At 42.1% G+C, this 20658-nt stretch overlaps 2 non-coding genes across 2 annotated transcripts; one reads left to right on the top strand and one right to left on the bottom strand.

Moving 5' to 3' along the window:
* Positions 1–5128: 5128 nt before the first annotated feature.
* LOC120256568 lies at positions 5129–5235 on the top strand. Its single transcript, XR_005535354.1, has one exon. It is a non-coding gene; the product is annotated as a small nucleolar RNA R71 (small nucleolar RNA).
* A 10963-nt stretch (positions 5236–16198) lies between these two features.
* On the bottom strand, positions 16199–16304 carry LOC120256567. The gene has a single exon (XR_005535353.1). It is a non-coding gene; the product is annotated as a small nucleolar RNA R71 (small nucleolar RNA).
* Between the last annotated feature and the right edge of the window lie 4354 nt (positions 16305–20658).

Here is a 20658-nt window from a genome sequence, read left to right as displayed (position 1 = left end):
TATGCATATAAGAACAAGAGATCCACCAACATGTACATTATTGAAGAAGTAAGTGATCCACGACGTAAACGTGTGCCCGTTTGCGTTACCCCACTGTTCACAGCCGACCGAGAAATCAGAGAAACAGAGAATCCACAAGGGTGTGTGGAAATTATCCACGCCCGTGTGGAAATTCCACAGGGGCGTGTGACATCATACACGCCGGTGTAGTCGCCCGATTCCAGCCCTATTTAAAGCCGATTTCAGCCCTGATTTCAGTATTCTTTTCTCCATCTCTTCCCCAACTTGTGAGAGGGCTTCGGCTAGGGTTTCGAGGGGTATTGGCCAAGGTTTTGGAGAGGTTCTACGGCTCCGACATTGTGATTCCATTAGGAAGAAGGCTGGTAGGGGAGCTTCGATCGAGGCGTATCCTATACCGGACGAAGAAATCCTTGGACGACGAGTAGAGAACTTTCCACAAGACCATCGACACGACCATCGAGGGGGTTTCTTTATGGATTTATTGCTTTTACATTCGATTTCTTTGATTGTACTTAGCTCCATGGAGAGCTAAACCCCTACTGGGTACTTGGGTGATTGTGAACCCTAGGATGTATTCATTTCATTGAACTTCTTTATTATGCTTTCAATAAATTGATGTTTATTGTGAGTTCCAACATTGAATGCTTGATTGTATGAACATTTCCCCTAGAGTGACACTAGGGTTCAAAGCTCTTGTTGGTAACCTTGTGAGTGAGTGACACACCACGAGCGTTAGACAAAGCTTGGTTGGAGAGGGTTGAGAGGGTGAGTAGAGAGGTACAGGAGCGTCCCCTTTCCCCTCCGACGTAATAGATTCTACCTCCATTCCTTGAGTTCTTTGCGGCCATAATAGAATGAATGGTCTAAGGGATGAACCTTTGCTAGGGCCTAGTTGCACGTGCAATGGAGTGAAGCGTTGAGGGGATCTTAGTATCTAGGGCTTAATTGTGGCTAGGAACCTTCCGCCTGGACCAAAGGGTTAGGTCTATAATTAGGAAGCGATTTATCACTTGGAATCCCTAGAGCTCATTGCAACTTTATTCGAGTGCGAGGTTGAGAGGTTATTAAATCTCTCCTCCGGGACATGAATAGAGTTAAGCATAGTTGACCTTAGATTTGGGACTATGTATGTAAGGATTTCCACGACTCACCATTGCATTGTTTAGGAAGCATAATAGAGAGTTCTTGCACTTGAAACGATTTTCCTACGTGAAGCATCATCCGAGTACCCCATCTTTATAGATTGCCTTGCCTCCTTCTTACTTTTGCTCTCTTACTTGTTGCTTTTAATTGTTGAGAATTGAATCATTACCACATTTATCATTGTTGATACTCCACATAGCTAAGAATCGAATTAAGTGTCTTTACTCCCTACTCCCTATGGATTCGACCCCGCTCACCCGGGATTATTACTTCGACAAACCCGTGCACTTGGGGGATATACGCAACGGGATCTTGTCAGTGATGTCCAAGTGCTATGAACTAAACTACGTCAAAGTCATTGAATCTTGCATAGGATCTATCGAACTCGAATGACGACATAACCTCCAATGTAAGCTCCCGGATGGCTGGCTCTCTAATCGACAATAACTGGCTCCAACCACCCACTGAAACGAGATCCTTGACCTCATCAGTGAACTCATCCCCCTGCTGCACATCTCTTAATATACTCGTGCCCAAGAACCGAGTCTGTCAGAACTGAAGTCTCGACAGATGCTCAAAACGAGCCTAATGCTCAGGGATTGTGAATCTCATACTCTCGAACTCAGGAGATGACTCTTGCGATCACTTATCAGCTTGCTTCTTTGACCTGGGTGCCATAATCTGCAAAATTAAATACAAAATCGATCAAACAAGTTAATTAAGCATAGCTGCAAAAATCCACACTGTCGTGCAGAATTTCCGCAAGCCTGTGTGGAACCACGCGTCGTAAACAAACGCACGGCCACGCCTCAAACTCCATAAATGCACCATTACAACGCTTCTCCTTCATTCTAAATATAAATAACCATTCTAATTGAAGAAACGAAGCATTATTGACTAGTTTCATCGATGAGAATCATGAATTTGCGAAGGAAATCAAAGATAGGGCTTACCGTCAAGTTGAGATGAGAAAGCTTTGAAAATGGCCGGAAAACCAAGCAAAATCCTTCCAAATTGGCGATACGAGGCCGGGAAACAATATATGAGTGCTCTCAAACAAATGGAGGATATGAGGGTGAAGAGAAACAATAATTTTTTTAAAAGGACTCGCGCCTCCTGGTGTTCTGTACATTCAAACAGGCGTGCGGAAATTACCCACGCCCGTGCGTATCCACAAGAAAGCCTTACAGGGGCAGATGCACGCCCATTGCGCTCTTGGGAAAGCACTCACTGCCTTTGAATGCAAATACACGGGCGTGTGGGAAATACCGACACCCGTGTGCCCGACCCACACGGGCAGCCGCACGCCCCTGTAGCATCTCTGGACATCCAAGAAAATTTGCTAAGTGTTTCGCACGCCCGTGCAAAAATTCCTCACGTGCGTGGACATTCATAGGCCTAACTAACAGGGGCAAGCGTACGCCCCTGTGACTTCTCGGGATGGAGAGAGCACCTCTGCACAGATTCGTACGGGTGTGCGGAAATTACCCATGCCTGTTTGATTTTCACAAGGTCGCCCACACGGTCGAGTCAATGCCCCTATATGCTTTCGGGATTATCTGCCAATCTCTACAGGAATTCACACGCCCGTACGGAAATCACCCACGGGCGTGCGAGAATCGCATGGTCATTCACAGGGGCGAGTCTACGCCACTGTGCCTTCTCTGGATGAGCTCCAATGCAAATTCACGGGCGTACGGAAATTCCACACACCCGTGCGTTTTCTCTAGATGTTTTAGAAAATTCTACATGCTCTGCAAAAAATTTCTGAACATGTTTACACACTTAGAGCCTGGCTTAATATGTAAATTTTAGCAGTGAAAAACATGAGAAATAGCTCAAATTACCCAACTTCACCAAATCCACGTGAAAACACACGATGACAATTCAAAACCCACAATAAAATCGCAGCACAAGTATATAAAAATCAAGACACCAACACTCAACACTTTATTCATACACACACTAAACTACTAGACTATGAAAACAGTAATTACTTGGGTTGCCTCCCAAGAAGCGCTTGTTTAATGTTACTTAGCTTGACGTACCTTATCTTACCTCATGGGGGTTCATAAATGAAAGCTGCCCTCTTACCCATGGCTTGAAGGTAGAGGGAGAATTATTAGGCTTGGGACTACCTAGAAATGGTTCATCCAACTTCTTTGGTTCACGCACGTCTCCAACAGTCTTAGAGCATTTTCAGTGGCATCTCCTAGCTCTCTTAATCTTCCGGAGCACCTTCTTCAAGATCCCCGAGGAAGATGGTCCTCCTTCCGTCGAACCAGGCATCATTACTTCTTCATTATCCTCCTCTTGGTCAAACAGATCCTCATACGGGTCTGGATTGAACATTTCTTGAATGTATTCATCAACAATCTCATCAGTTGTGTCTAGAAAATACAAAGTATCATCGAAATCAAGAGAATGCCTCATGGCTTCAGCAAGGCGGTATGTGAGCTTATCATCTACGACTCTCAATGTTAGCTCTCTGCTGTCCATGTCAATCAAGGCTTTGGAAGTCCGCAAAAATGGCCTCCCAAGTATCAAGGGTACATCTGTATCCTCATTGACGTCTAGCACCACAAAGTCTACAAAAAATATATACTTGTCCAACTTAACAAGTACATCTTTGATGATACCCCTCGGATGTCTCACCGTTCGATCTGCCAATTGCAAAGTCATCCGAGTGGGTCTAGGCTCGCCCAAGCCTAACTTTTGAAAGAAGGTGTATGGCATAACATTGATACTGGCCCCTAAGTCCGCCAATGCCATTTTTTCACCTAAATTGCCAATATTACACGGAATGATGAAGCTTCCTGGGTCTTTCTTCTTGTTCGGCATGTTCTTTTGCAAAACTGTCGAGCAAGATGCATCTAAAATCACTGAATCACTCTTCTCTAACTTAATCTTGTTGGTTAACAAGTCTTTCAAGAATTTTGAATACTTAGGCATTTGAGCCAATACCTCAACAAAAGGAATATTGATATGGAGTTGTTTGAACAAACTCAAGAACTTCTTGTATTGTTCATCCCCTTGGTCATTCTTCAACCTAGAGGGATAAGGGATTCTTGGCTTCAAAGATGGGGGTGCCACCTCCTTCTCTTTTCTCGCTCCCTTCTCAACCTCTATAACCTCGGGTGCATGTTAATTGGGCTTCTCACTCGGAAGCTTACCCTCAACCTCATGACCACTTCTCAAAGTGATCGCCTTTGCATGCTCTCTGGGGTTGGTCTCGGTGTTACTCGGCAAGCTTCCTTGTGGCCTTTCCGATAAGGACTTCGTAATCTGCCCTACTTGATTTTCAAGATTATGCAAAAAGGCGGTGTGGTTGCGAAGTGTAGCCTCAACTGATTGGAACCTTGTATTAGATGATTGTACAAACCTAGTTAAGGCCTTCTCCAAATCGTTCATTCGGGTCTCCAAACCTGAAACTCTATTTTCCATGTTTGGGGCTTGTTGTTGTTGTTGGAAACACGGTGGCCCTAGGGCCTTTTGTCGTACTTGGTTTCTCCACGAGAAATTGGGATGACCCTTCCAACACGGATTGTAGGTGTTGTTGTATGGGTTTCCTTGATCCCTCATAGCATTACCTACAAATTCGACATTCTCAACCGAAGATGCATCACCAAGAGAGATCGGGCAATCGGAGGGAGCATGTCCTCCACCACACCCGGTACAAGTAGTCACGGCCGCCACTCTATTCAAAGTTAGGAGATCTAACTTCTTACTCAATGATTCCACTTAAGCTGCCAATGAGGTTACTACATCTACCTCATGGAGACTGGCCACCTTTTTCTTCTTCCTAGCATTCCATTGGTAGCTGTTTAACCTGATTTCTTCAATTAATTGACGAGCCTAACCAGGGGTCTTGCTACATAAGTTATCTCCTGCTGCCGTATCCAAGAGTTGCCTTGTACTCAGATTCAGACCGTTGTAAAAGGTCTGAACAATCATCCACTCTGGGAATCCGTGTTACGGGCATTTTCTCAGGAGCTCCTTGAACCTTTCCCACGTCTCAAATAGAGACTCCAATTCCAACTATACAAAGGACGAGATCTCATTCCTAAGCTTTGTGGATTTTACGGGAGGGAAATATCGGGCAAGAAAAGCTTCTACCATCTCTTCCCATGTGGTAATCGAGGCTCTGGGTAATGATTGTAGCCACTACTTCGCTCTCCCTTTCAAGGAAAATGGGAAGGCTTTCAACTTGATGCCATCATCCGTCACCCCGTTTATCTTCAGCATATCACACACCTCGAGACAGTTCTCTATATGACTGTTCAGATCCTCATCGGCCAAACCATTAAACTGTGTGGATTGCTGCAACATGTGGATCAATGCCAGCTTCAGCTAGAAGTTCTGAGCTGTAATCGGGGGACGCACAATGCTTGATTGTGTCCCCAATCTTGAAGGTCTGGCATAATCAGATAATGTCCGCTACTGCTCATTCTGTTCTGCCATGTTTTCAGATTCTTCTACTTCCAAATCAACTAGATTAGACTGTTCTTTCGCAGGTTCTTTCCCTTTTCTTCTAAGTGTACGTTCGAGCTCAGGATCTTCTTCAATCAGTATTGAGGGGTTTCCTCGAGTTATAACCTGGAGCTGAAACCAAAAGAAAGAAAACAAAATCAGAATGATGATAGAAAAGAAGATATGAAATAGAATGAATGGATAGCTAAGAAAACAAAGTGCAAAGTATCTCTAAACGCCTACTTCCCCGGCAATGGTGCCAAAAACTTGACCTGTCCGTGTATGCGTATAAACCGCAAGTACACATGTGTCGAAGCAATAATCCCAGATGAGTGGGTATCGTATCCACAGAGAGTAGGGAATAAAGACACTTAAGTTGTTTCTTAACTAATGTGGAAGATGAATGGTGATAAGTGTTACAAAATATGAAATAATGAAAATAAAAACAAGAAGATAGAGGGCACAAGTAAAGGAGAAGGTAAGGCAATTGATAAAGATGGGATACCCGGATATTGATCAACCTAGGACAATCATTTGAAGTGCAAGAACCCTCTATTATACATCCTAATTGATGCAACAATGAGTCATGGAAATCCTTAATTACATGATCCAAATCTAAGGTCAACCATGCCTAACTCTATACATGTCCCAGAGGAGAGATTAAATAACCTCTCAACCTCGTACTCGCATAGAATTGCAATGAGCTCTAGGTATTTCAAGTGATAAACCCTATTCCTATGTATAAACCTAACCCTTTGGTCCAGGTGGAAGATCCCTAGCCACAATTAAGCCATAGGTGCTAAAATCACTTCAACGCTTCACTCCGTTGCACTCGTAACTAAGCCCCAGCGGAAGATCATCTCTTAGCCCATTCACACTACTATGGCCGCAAAGAACACTTGGAACGTGGAGGTAGGATAGATCACACCGGAGGGGAAAGGGGACGCTCCGCTATCTCTCGACTCACCATCTCAACCCTCTCCAATCTATCTTTGTCTAACTCTCATGGTGTGTTACTTACTCACAAGTGTTATTCAATCCCCTCTCTCAAGTTGGGGAAAAGATGGAGAAAAGAATGCTAAAATCGGGGCTGAAATTTGCTTTTAAAGGGCTGGAATCGGTAATCCACAAGCCCATGTTGTCGGCCCTGTGAATTTTTCACACGGGCGTGTGGAACTTTCACATGCCCGTGTGGATTCTCTGTTTTACTCTTTTCTCGGCCGGCTGTAAACAGTGCTACTACAGTATTTTTACTATAATATTTTCTATAATACCCTACTACGGTACCGGCCTGAAATACTTCCAAATCCATACTTTCATCGAGGTAATGCAAACGGGCACACATTTACGTCGTGGATCACCTTGCTTCTTTAATAACGGACATGTTGGTAAAGATCTTGTTCTATATGCGCAAGTCAGAATGCTTGAATGTGACTGCCCTTGTGCCCCTCCAAATAGTTGTTCTAACTCGAGTACGAGGAGATTGGCACATATTCCTGCATTTAGAACCCGACCTATGTCTTCGCGTTTGAACCTTAGCAAGATTTCCTCCATATTAGTGCATTACGACCCACATCAGCTTCTTTCTCTCATAATCGGCCTCACAACCCTACCTGCATAAAAGTAACATAAATACACCCATATTAGCGTTAAAACTCGAGAAAAGTAATGCTCAACACATGGAAAGAATGCTTCGTATTCTTATCGCACAAGCACTTTTCAGACACGTATCAAAATTATGTGTAAACTGCAATTGCAAGGTCGAAGTAATAATTACCCCATTTAGTAAGTAGTCGAATCAACAGGGAACAAAACTATTAGTATTAGCTAATTCTTAGTTATCTAGTTAGAATCAATAGATGTGATGAAATGGACTAATTGCAAGGAAAATTAATAAGCAAGCAAACGGACAACATAGAAAGTAAAGGAGATCTCAATCAATAAAGATGAGGTACTCAGGTAATGCTCCCCATAGGATCTAACATGAAGCTTAAGATTCACTAAATGCATCTAAACCGAGTCTGATGAGTCAAGGTAATCTAAGAACAACCAGCGCTTACCTCATGCCACCGGTAGTAGTCCCCTACAAGGTCCCGGTGGAGAAATCTCTCAATCTCTATACCTCACACCAAATATGACCGCAATAAACTCTAGGGATACCTAAGAGTGAAACAAATTTCTGAAGATAGATCTAACTCTATTTCTCGATAAAGGAAAACCTCTACAAGGTCCTGGCGGAGAAATCTCTTAATCGCACACCTCACACCAAATATGGTTCCATAGAGTCTAGGGAATACAGAGATAGGAAACACTCAATCGGAAGGGAAAGGTCACACTCCACTATCTCATGACTCACCCTCTCAGTCCTCTTTAACCTTGATGTTCTAACTCTAATGGATATCTCTCTCTCATTAAACTAACAAATCATGCATAATAAATCAATCACAAAGATCAATAATACATGCAAGCAATGGAATCACATGATTAAAACTCAAATCAACTCGGATTTAATAGAAGCATAAAGCAAATTAGTACAAAAGAATGGATCCTAGGCTTCACATACCCAAATACCTACTAGGGTTTAGCCCTCCATGGGGTAAGTTACAAAACAATGATTAATACAGTGAAAAGCAATGAAAGCCATAGAGAAAAACCACTTGAATTCGTGATGATGGCCTTGATGGGTCACTCAATGTCTTGAAGAATCCTCTTTCAAAGCTAGGTTGTCAAAGGCCTACTATATGCTTTGACAGAGAGAAGATCGATCAAAGTTGGTGATGAACACCCCCCAATATCGCCAAAGACCTCATCCAAAACCCTAGCCGCCTTGTCCTCTATGTGCTAGCAAAAAAACCCCCACAAAAGTCTCTCAAGAATAGGGCAAATAGCCTATTTATAGCCCAAAACGATGCCTGTCACGTGGCCCCACATGCCCATGTGGATTTTCCACGCACCCATGTGGGCTGCGGGAATTTCCACGAGGGCATGTGAACATTAATTTTACTACAGTACTGATATAGTAAAATTGCTACAATGTTTTGCTACAGTACTTTTCACAAACGCGGTCCAAACACTCTTCTCTTGAGGCTACGTGGCCGGGCACACATCCATGTGATAGGCTATAAGACTTTTGTTCATCGACGCATCTTTGAAAGGTCTTACAATCTTCACAAAGAGAAAGAACATGAAGATGTGATTACCTTTATGCTCTTCTATCTAGTAAATTGGCACGAATCTCCTTGGAAGTTGACACATATCTCCACGTTCATGAACTCCTCTCATAACTTGGTCTTTGAATTGGACAAGAACTCCCAACATTGTATCTTTATAGCCTATCTTTGCTTCTTTTGACTCTTCAAGGCATTCACAACCTAATTGCACAAAAGAACACCAAATACACAATATGAGACATAAACCATGGTACAAATGATGCTCAATGCATGCAAAAGATATAGAAAAATATGTCTACTCAAGCACTTATCAGTTTTCCTGTTCGATGTGAACAGTAACTACTATAGTGATTTGCTACAATGCTAAGAGAAGCTTTTTCTAGTCAATCACTATAGCACCTGGACAGTTTTCAAGTCAGGAATTGATCTAGGCCGCATGGCCTCAATGCTACCCGGGATTGACCACGGGATTGATACTGTAGCAAGAGAAGCTGACAAGGTCCCCTTGCGTATATCCCCCAAGTGCACGGGTTTGTCGAAGTAATAATCCCGGATGAGCGGGTATCGTATCCACTGGGAGTAGGGAATAAAAACAACAAGTAAGAACAACAAGTAAGAGATTGGATAAACAACAAGTAAGAACAACAAGTATGAGCGGGTATCGTATCCACTGGTATGTGAAAGATGAATAGTGATATATGTGACAATGATTCAATTCTCAAAAGTAAAAACAACAAGTAAGAGAGCACAAGTAAAGGAGAAGGTAAGGCAATCGATAAAGATGGGGTACCCGGATATTGCTCCGCCTAGGACAATCGTTTCAAGTGCAAGAACCCTCTATTATGCTTCCTAATTAATGCAACAGTTAGTCGTGGAAATCCTTAATTACATAGTCCCAAATCTAAGGTCAACCATGCCTAACTCTATATATGTCCCGGGGGAGAGATTGGATAACCTCTCTACCTCGCACTCGCATAGAATTGCAATGAGCTTTAGGGATTCTAAGTGATGAATCACTTCCTAATTATAGACCTAACCCTTTGGTCCAGTTGGAAGGTCCCTAACCACAATTAAGCCCTAGATACTAAGATCACTTCTACGCTTCAGTCCATTGCACCCGCAACTAAGCACCAGCGGAAGGTCATCCCTTAGACCATTCACTCTATTATGGCCGTAAAGAACTCGAGGAACGGAGATAGAATCTAACACATCGGAGGGGAAAGGGAACGCTCCTGTACCTCTCGACTCACCCTCTCAACTCTCTCCAACCTAGCTTTGTCTAACACTCGTGGTGTGTCACTCACTCACAAGGTTACCAACAAGAACTCTCAACCCTAGTGTCACTCTAGGGGAGTATTCAAACAATCAAGCATTCAAGGTTGGAATTCACAATAAACATCAATTAATTAAAAGCATAATAAAGAGATTCAATGAAAAGAATACATCCTAGGGTTCACAAATACCCAAGTACCCACTAGGAGTTTAGCTCTCCATGGAGCTAATTACAATCAAAGAAATAGAATGTAAAAGCAATGAATCCATAAAAAATCCCCTCGATAGTCGTGTCGATGGTCTTGTGGAGAGTCCTCTACTCGTCGCAAAGGGTCCTTCGTCCGGCCTAGGATACACCTCGCTGGATCAGTGCCGATGAAAGCTCTCCCAATAACCTTCTTGTAAACGATGCAGGATGTCAGAGCCGTAGAACCTCTCCAAAACCCTAGCTAATACCTCTCAAAACCCTAGCCGAAGCCCTCTCTCAAGTTTGGGAAAAAATCGGGAAAAGAATGCTGAAATCGGGGCTGAATCGGCTTTATATAGGGCTGGAATCGGGGATCCACATGCCCCTGTGGACGCCCCTGTGGATTTTTCACACGGGCTTGTGGATTTTCTATTCTGCAGTTTTCTCGGCCGGCTATGAACAGTGCTTCTATAGTACTTTGCTACAGTGTCTGTCCTGAAAATACTTCCCGAATCCATACTTTCATCGAGGTAACGCAAACGGCCACACATTCACGTCTTGGATCACTTTGCTTCTTCAATGACGGATAAGTTGATGGAGATCTTGTTCTATGTGCATAAGTCGGAATGCTTGAGTGTGACTACCCTTGTGCCCCTCCAAATGGTTGTGCTAACTCAAATATGGGGAGGTTGGCACACACTCTAGCATCTCGCACCTGACTCATATCTTCGCGTTTGAACTTTAGCAAGATTTCCTCCAAAATCAGTGCATTATGATCCACATTGGCTTCTTTCCTTCATAGTCTGCCTCACAACCCTACCTGCATAAAAGTAACATAAAAACACACATATTAGTGTAAAAACCTGAGAAAGGTAATGCTTAACATAAGGAAAGAATGCTTCGCATTCATATCGCACAAGGACTTATCAGAAGCAATTTTCTAGCTTGATCCATACGGCCTCAATGAGGCCATCATTGACCTCGAGATTGACCCTGAGATTAACCCTAGGATGGCTTGTTTAGGAGAAGATTTGATCTCTTTTTGACACCTATACGGCTCCTATATGGCCGGGATACATGGGATGTATAAAAGCACATTTGTGGGGATGAAAGGGAGTTTTATGGGTAGCCATAACATGTGGAAGAAAAGGAAGAATGAGGACATCTTGAAGAAAGCTTTTCTTGAGGCTAGAGTGGTGATCAAGGGCTTGAACTTCAAGGAGAGGACTCACCATCAATGGAGGTGGAGTCAAGGATCAATCGGTATTCATTTGGCTAGAGGAAGTATCATTCGGTGGCCTTGTTCTTCTTCTTCATCATTTGGACTAGGGAGTGCCACTTATGGATTTATTTCTTGTTTTTCTTGATCTTGCCATACTTGTTTGTATAATGGCACACTGGACCCCCAAGGCCACCGGATGGAGGTGAACCTTGGGGGGTTCATCATGTATTTTGGATGCTTTGTTTTAATTGAAATGCATTAGGTTGATTTATGGTTTAGTTCATTGTTCTTCATGCCTAGAACTATTAAATAAAGAGATCAGTAGTTTTCTATTGAGTTGTACACGTAGATGTGACCTACTCACGTGTATTAGATCCTTAATGATAAAAAAGGGTTTGCTTGTATCGACATGCTGAGAATTTGGATGTCGGTAGCCCTCCAAATCTTAAAGATAGACTTAGGGTTAGTGTATCCTTTTTTCAGGATCTTCTTGTACTTAATGCAATCCTAGGGATGTTGGTTTGAGAGAGATTCCTATCAAGATTTGTATGGGATTAGGGTCTAATTTCCGAGAAATTGGGGTTGGTCTAATCTTGAGATCCCTCTATCTAAATCACCCTTGCTATGCTTTTATCATGCATCCATACATCATGATGACCCCTCAAGGGGATCCTCATCAATAGGCCTCTGTATCTCATTGTTGCTCTTGCAATCACTTGTCTTGCTCTGTGATTCCTATACTTGTATTTGTTTACTTTCTTGCAAGTATTAGAGTAGTTCACCATGTTTAAGTTATGGGGTTAGATAATAAGTGATGGAGGAGGAGTAATAGGAGCTCCTTAACCCCGTGGAATACGATCTTGTATTATTACACAAGGTATTACATGGCAATCCCGTACACTTGCGGAGAAGCAATCAAGTTTTTGGTGCCGTTGCCGGGGAACTAAGGAATTCTAGGAAACTTCTAGCTTATTACTCTAACCATTATTCTTTTCTTTTCTTTATTCTTTTCTTCTGTTTTATTTCTTTTTTAGCTTAATTTTCTATATCTTTCTTGAATTTGCAAGGTACTGTGCATGACACAAGCAAATCCATCAAATCTATTTTCTCCAGACAATGAATTAAAAGAACCTTGCATCGAAGACTAAAGGAAATTGGAGGAGGTTCATCATGGCAGATTTAGATTCTACACAAGGTAGTGAGCAAATTTTGGTTGATATTTGGCATGATTAGATACCACCTAAACAGCACTTATCCGCATACAAGACAATTCTTTTTGCATATTTAAACCATGGGAAAGGCTCGGATACAGTAGATGAAAATAATATTTGGAAGGAAATGCTCACAAATTTCATGAATTATGGATGAGTTCCAGCAAAAAAAGAAGTTGATATTTTCACCGACTTAACCACGCTGGACATAGCAAAATTGTAGGAATCTCATTCAAATCTAGTGGGTGAACCTAGCAAAGATCAAAGGGAAAAGACTAAGTGTAATGTGTAGCTCGTGTATGGCATAGATGACAGTTCAGACGAAAGCTCAGTAACCATAGTTGAAGAGGAGCCAAAACAAAGTAATATGCTGCTGAATAAAAATTTGAGACCTTCAATAGAGGAAGCACCTGAAGTAGAATTAAAAATGTTGCCTGAGCACCTTGAATATGCCTTTCTTGGGGAAGGAACTCAACTTCCAATTATCATCGCCTCAGATCTTATAGTTGAACAAAAGAGAGATTTGGTGAATGTCTTGAAAAAGCACAAGAAAGCAATTGCTTGGAAGATAGCTGACATTAAGGGGATAAATCCTTCATATTGCACTCATAGAATTCTGATGGAGGATAATCATAAACCTTCAGCCTTTCCACAAAGAAGACTAAATCCAAACATGAAGGAAGTAGTAAGAGCTGAAGTCATCAAACTTCTTCATGTAGGCATTATCTATCCAATTTTTTACAGTGAATGGGTGAGCCCAGTGCAAGTAGTACCTAAAACAGGTGGGATGACTGTGATCAACAATGAGAAGAATGAGTTAATTCCTACTCGAACAATTATGAGATGGCGTGTCTGCATTGACTACAGAAAATTGAATGATGCTACCCAGAAGGATCATTTCCCGCTACCATTTATTGATCAGATGCTTGAGAGGCTTGGTGGGCATTCATACTACTGCTTTCTGGATGGGTTTTTAGAGTATTTCCAAATTCCCATTGCACCAGAAGACCAAGAAAAAACCACATTCACATGTCCTTATGGAACATTTGCGTATTGCCGAATGCCTTTCATCCTATGTAATGCCCCCGCCACCTTTCAGAGATGCATGATGGCAATTTTTGAAGATATGGTGGAGGACTTTATGGAGGTGTTCATGGATGATTTTTCTGTGTTTGGTGACTACTTTGAGCTATGCCTCAAGAATCTAGAACGTGTTCTTACTTAGTGTGAGGAGACCAACCTCGTACTAAGTTAGGAGAAATGCCACTTCATGGTTTAAAAAGAGATAGTTGATAAGTGTCTAAATGTAGGTATTTTCCTCTATGTATCTTACGCACTTTGCATGTATTTTGTGAGGCTTGATGCCTGTTTTGCGCTTAATCGTGTACTATTTGCTTTGTAGGGCACAAGGAAGTCATGGAGAACACGATGATATCATTTAGGCGAAAAGAGAAGAAAACAGTTCCAAAGTAATGTAGATGAGTACTGTAGCGGAGTTACTGTAGTAAAGTTAATGTAGCAACACTGTAGCAGCAAGACAGATTGAAGCTGTCTACCCAGAATTTCATGCGGCCCCGATACTACCCAGTATGAAGGCCATATTGACCCTGTCTAGATCCCACATGCACCTCATATCAAGCGCAAATCTAGGTTTTTTTAAGAGTCATACGGCCCTCATACAGCCCATATACGGCCTGTATACCGTGGGGAGTATAAAAACAGACTTTTGTGGCAGAGAAGAGGACTTTTTCTGGACAGGTTTTGAGAGACTTCTTGGGGAGACTTTGAGCGACCTTGGGAAGAAGAAGAAGGGCAAGGAAACAAGGATATCATTCAAGGGCAAGGTCAAAGGCTCTCAAGGCAAGAAGATAACATCATTCAAGGGGAAATCAACCACGATTTGAAGGAAGGAGACCCGCGGCTAGAGGAAGCATCATTCAGCATTCCTTTGGCGGGGGAAGCGTCATGCGGAACATTCTCTATCTCCTCCTTTACCATTTCATCTAGGGAGTGTCATTTATGCTTTTGCTTTGTGTTTTACTTGATTGTGTTGCTTGTTGTGGGATGATGACACACTAGACCCCCAAGGCCACAGGGTGTTGTTGAAATTTGAGGAGGGGGGGGAGGTTTATCATGAATTTTTGATGATTACTTGTTAATTCCATGCTTGGGTTATTTTGAGATTTGATCCATTGTTTTCATGCTAAGTGCTACACTAAGGAGAAATCCGTAGTTCTTTTATGAGTGATGCATGTAGATGTGACCTACTCGAATGTATTAGATCATGAATGGATTAGAAAGGGATACTTGTGTCATCACACTGAGAAATTGGGTGTTGGTAGCCCTCCATGTCTTAGGAGTGAACTTAGGATGAGTTCATCCCTATTTTGAGATTTTCTTGTATTTAATGCAATCATAGGAATGTGGATTTGGGAGAAATTCCTATCAACATTCGTATGGGATTAGGGTTCAGTTACCGAGAAATTAGGGTTGTTCTAATTTAGAAATCTCTTGTTCAAAATTACCCTTGCATCTTTTGATCATCATCCATGTATCATGATAACCCCTCAAGGGTATCCACATCCATAGGCCTTTGCATTACATTTATTTTCTTGCTTGCTCATTGCTTGTTCTCTCTAATTTGTTAGTAATATTGTATTTAGTTTTAATTGCATCTAGTAGAGTAAATTCCATCACTTAAGCTCTTTGGCTAGATAATAGTTCGAGAAGGACTAATAGGAGATCCTTAGCCCCGTGGAATACGATCCCCGTGTCTTCACACGGCATATTACTTGGCGATCCCGTATACTTGTGGGGAAGCAATCAAGTTTTTGGCACCGTTGCCGGGGAACTTTAAGGAATTCTAGGAAACTTTTAGTTTATTACTCTAGCCATTTCATTATTTTCTCATTTTTTTATCATCATTTTTCTTTTCCTTTGATCTTAGCTTTCTACCATTTTTTCTTGGTTTTGCGAGGTACTGTGTATGACACTTTCAAATCCATCGACTTTGATTACACCGGATCGTGAAATTGAAAGAACCTTGCATTGGTGATTGAGAGAAGTTGGTGAAGGGTCTGGTGCTCAAAACATTCAAATTGAGGATAGAGAGTCTTCAATCATGTCCGAAGAGCTATGCACTCTATCTGAATATGAAAGACCTCAATTCACGGGTGATGAGTTTAGTGTTCAAGCACCATCCGTGACATCCAATAATTTTGAAATTAAAGCAAGTACAATCGGCATGGTCTAGAACTCCGTTCAATTCAATGGTCTTGCAAATGAAGATGCACATGACCACCTTTCCCGGTTCCTCCAAATTTACTCTACATTCAAGAATAATGGGGTGTCAGACGATGCTATCAATTTGAGGCTATTTCCATTCAGTTTGAGAGACGGGGCATATCATTGGCTTACATCATTATCTCCGGGGTCAATAAAACCATGGAAGGATATGGTTGAGAAGTTTCTTGGGAGGTATTTTCTGCCAAGCAAAGCTGCCAAATTAACACAAAAAATTTCCACCTTTAAACAAGGGAATCCGAAACATTGTTTGAAGGTTATGAAAGATTCAAGGATCTCCTTAGAAGGTGCCCCCATCATGGTTTTGCTTCGTGGATGCGAGTACAGATCATCTACAACGGGTTGAACTATACCACTCGCCAACTCATTGATGCCGCGGCGGGTGGTTCCCATAGCAACAAGTACCCTGATGAGTCTAAGCAATTACTTAAGTCTATGGTGAGCAATGAATCACATTGGGCCTCAAGAGGATCTTCACAAAAGACTACCAGAATTTATGAAGTGAGTAGCAATGATGCCTTGGCCGCAAAGGTTGATGTGTTAACCCAAAAGCTTGATCTTCTTATGTGCAGTAGATCGAGGCCAGCGTTAGTGATGAGTTGTAGCACTTGCGGTGGTGGGCATGGTGCGGCCCAATGTTTTATTGCTAGCTTCTCTATTGCTTCCATTGAGAATGTTGACTATATTGGGGCCCAACGAAATCAAGGGAACTCGTACAGCTCAACTTACAATCCACAATGGAAGAACAACCCAAATTTTGCATGGAACCAAGGTCAACAACAAAGAGGTGCACCATCCCAAGGAACTCAATTTCAACAACCACCTTTTGAGAAGAAATTTACTACTGAAGAGGTTCTTGCCAAGTTCATGCTCAGTACTGATGCCAAATTTAATAGCATGACTAGTAGCATGGATGCATAATTCGGGAAGGTGAATGCTCAGCTCACTCAGCACGTCGAATAGTTTAGTGAGATAGGTTCTGTTTTAAGAATCCTCCAAGCTTCTGTAAAATCACTTGAGCATCATGTAGGGGAACTCGCCAAGGAAAATTCTAAGCAGCCCTTAGGTTATCTTCCTAGTAACACGGAAGACAATCCAAGAGAGCACCTGAAGGCCATTGTCCTAAGAAGTGGGAGGCAAGTGGAGACAAGGGTCAAAGTTGACCCAAATGTCAAGGAAAGTGGGGTACCCTTTGTGGAAGACCCTAAGCTAGCTGAAAAAACCAGTGCAGAAAAAAATCAGGGAAGAAATGATAAGCGCCAACAACAAGGACCATCAAACCCATCCGAGTACAAGCCTCCAATCCCTTATCCGACTAGATTGAAGCAAGACATGGAGGATGTTCACTTCAGAAAATTTATCAACATTTTCAAGCAACTTCACCTAAACATTCCGATAGTTGAAGCATTGACCCAAATGCCTAAATATGCCAAGTTTTTAAAAGTGCTCCTTATGAACAAGAAAAAGTTGGAGGAAGAAGGCACGGTTGCACTCATGGGAAATTGTTCGGCCATTTTAGAAAAGAAGCTCCCACAAAAGTTGAAGGATCCAGGAAGCTTCATTATCCTTGGCATGCTTAAAGGAGGAGTCCAAGAAAATGCTCTAGGGGATTCAGGGCATAGCATAAATGTCAAGCCCTACACCATGTATTTGAAACTTGGCTTGGATGAGTAAAGGCCCACGAGGATGACTTTGCAATTGGTGGATCAATCAACAAGAAAACCTCTTGGGATTGTTGAAGATGTGATTGTTCGAGTGGACAAATTTATCTTTCTTGTGGATTTTGTCATCATGGACATCGATGAGGATGTGGAGACACCATTGATTCTTGGTCGATCATTCCTTAGCACCTCAGGTGCCCTAATTGATTTAAAAGGAGGGAAATTAACATTAAGAGTCAGGGAAGAGGAAGTGGTGTACACTTTACAGGCTGGTATGAAGCACTCTTTAGATCATGATGACACACTTTACTTCACCAATGAAACTGATATGTTAATTTCTAATTGTGTGCAAGAGGTGCTCTCGATAAACCCTTTGGATGAGTATTTGGGAGATGTAGAGAATGAAGAACAAGAAGAACCCCACTACCATCCTCAAATTCACAGCTTGAAGCAACCACAAGAGAAAGTGCCCTGTACTAACGCTAAGGAAAAAGTAAAATAAGAATCATTTGTGAAGAATATGTGGAGGGAGATTTATGGAAGAAAAAAGAAAGGTACCAAGCTTCATCATCCTACATCTCAAGGAGGGAAGGTAAATTTTTCACCCCTCTCCATGCATGAACAATTCGAAGTCTTTTCAATGATGTCACTGAATTTGCCGAGAAGAAACAACACTCCAAAGGAAATTGGGGGTGGCTTCAAACTCTTTGAACCCCATGAGGTAAGTAATGAGGTATGTCAAGCTCGTGACATTAAACAAGCGCTTCTTGAGAGGCAACCCAAGCATTCGGGGATGTTTTCTTGCATTTTCCGTATTCTAGGTCTTAGTTCATTTCAATTTTCGTATTCCTTAGGCTTGTTTGTTTTTTATAAGTCCATGCTCACACTCTTTCCAAATTGCTCTTATCGATTTTTATTGTGGTTTATTTGTACAACTTCTTGAGAAACTCATGTTTTGGTGTTATTTCATGTGCTAGATCATGGTTTTATTCATTTCATTCATTTTTGGAGAAGTTTTGCAGCTTTCCATATCATTATCACATCAGTTGGAGTAGGATTTCGGAGTTTAGAGAGCATTTAAAAGTCATACGGCCATCCATAGCCAGTATGGAGGCCGCCTGGGACCAACACAGAGCCAAATTGAGCTTCGGTGCCACCACAGACATCCCCCATATGGCCCCCATATGGGACTGACAACGCCCATTGCGTATGTCCCAGAAGTGCACGGGTTTGTCGAAGTAATAAATTCCCAGGTGAGTGGGTATCGTATCCACAGAGAGTAGGGAGTAAAAATACTTAAATTGTTTCTTAACTAAGTGAAATATGAATAGTGATTTGTGTGACAAGATGTAATGTATACAAAAGTAAAAGAGACAAGAGAGAGGACAAGTAAAGGAGAGGTAAGGCAGTCGATATAAATGGAGTACTCGGATATTGATTCTCCTAGGACAATCATTTCAAGTGCAAAAACTCTCTATTATACTTCCTAACTAATGCATTAATGAGTCATAGAGATCCTTAATACATGGTCCTAAATCTAAGGTCAACTATGCCTAACCCTATACATGTCCTGGAGGAGAAATTGAACAATCTCTCAACCTCACACTTGTATAGAATTGCAATGAGTTCTAGGGATTCCAAGTGATAAATCCTCTTCCTATATGTAGACCTAACCCTTTGCTCCATGCGGAAGGTCCCTAGCCACAATTAAGCCCTGGATGCTAAAATCACTTCAACGCTTCACTCCATCGCACTCGCAACTAAGCCCCAGTGGAAGGTCATCCCTTAGCCCATTCACTCTACTATGACTGCAAAAAAATCGAGGAATTGGAGGTAGATTAAATCACACCGGAGGGGAAAAGGGACGCTCCGCTACCTCTCGACTCACCCTCTCAAGCCTCTCCAATCTAGCTTTGTCTAACTCTCGTGGTGTGTCACTTACTCACAAGGGTTACCAACAAGAACTCTCAACCTTAGTGTCACTCTAAGGGAGTATTCCTACAATCAATGCATTCAAGATTCGAACTCAATAAAAACATCAATTAATGAATGCATAATAACAAGGTTCAATGAAACGAATACATCCTAGAGTGCACAATCCAAGTACCCAATAAGGGGTTTAGCTCTCTATGGAGCTAATTACAATTAATGAAATCGAATCTAAAAGCAATAATCCATAGAAAACCCCCTCAATAGTCATGACGATGGTCTTGTGGAGAGTCCTCTACTCGTCCAAAGGTGCCTTTGTCCGGCATAGGATACACCTCGCCGGATCGGTGCCGACGAAAGCTATCCCACTAACCTTCTTCCAAACGGAGTGCGATATCGGAGCCATAGAACCTCTCCCAATCCCTAGCCAATACCTCTCTAAACCCTAGCTTCAGCCCTCTCTCAAGTTGGGGAAAAGATGGAGAAAAGAATGCTGAAATCAGTGCTGAAATCTGCTTTTGAAGGGCTGGAATCGGGAATCCACAACCCCCTGTGGATATTCCACACGAGCTTGTGGAATTAACACACGGGCGTGTGGCTTCTTTAAGCAACTCCTTCTTTGGCCTGCTGTGAACAGTACCTACTACAGTATTTTGCTACCGTGTTTCTACAGTACCCTGGTACAGTACTTGTCTAAAACACTCCCAAAACCATCCTTTCATCGAGATAACATAAACGGACACATGTTTACGTCGTAGATCGCTTTGCTTCTTCAATGAACGACCGGGTTGGTGGAGATCTTGTTACACATGCACAAGCCAGAATACTTAGAATATGACTGCCTTTGTGCCCCTCCAAATCATTGTGCTAGCTTGAATACAAGGAGGTTGGCACACATTCTAGCATCTTGAACCGGACTTATGTCTTCGCGTTTGAACCTTCTCAAGATTTCCTCCAAATGGTGCACTCACGATCTACATTGGCTTCTTTCTCTAAGATTCGGCTTCACAACCCTGTATGCATGAATATAACATAAATACACACATATTAGTGTTAAACCCCGATAAAA

This window comes from Dioscorea cayenensis, unplaced genomic scaffold (assembly GCF_009730915.1).
Source record: "Dioscorea cayenensis subsp. rotundata cultivar TDr96_F1 unplaced genomic scaffold, TDr96_F1_v2_PseudoChromosome.rev07_lg8_w22 25.fasta BLBR01001509.1, whole genome shotgun sequence".
NCBI classification, from domain to species: domain Eukaryota; kingdom Viridiplantae; phylum Streptophyta; class Magnoliopsida; order Dioscoreales; family Dioscoreaceae; genus Dioscorea; species Dioscorea cayenensis.
The sequence above is the reverse complement of the archived record's forward strand: the minus strand, read 5'-3'. Positions and strand labels throughout refer to the sequence as shown.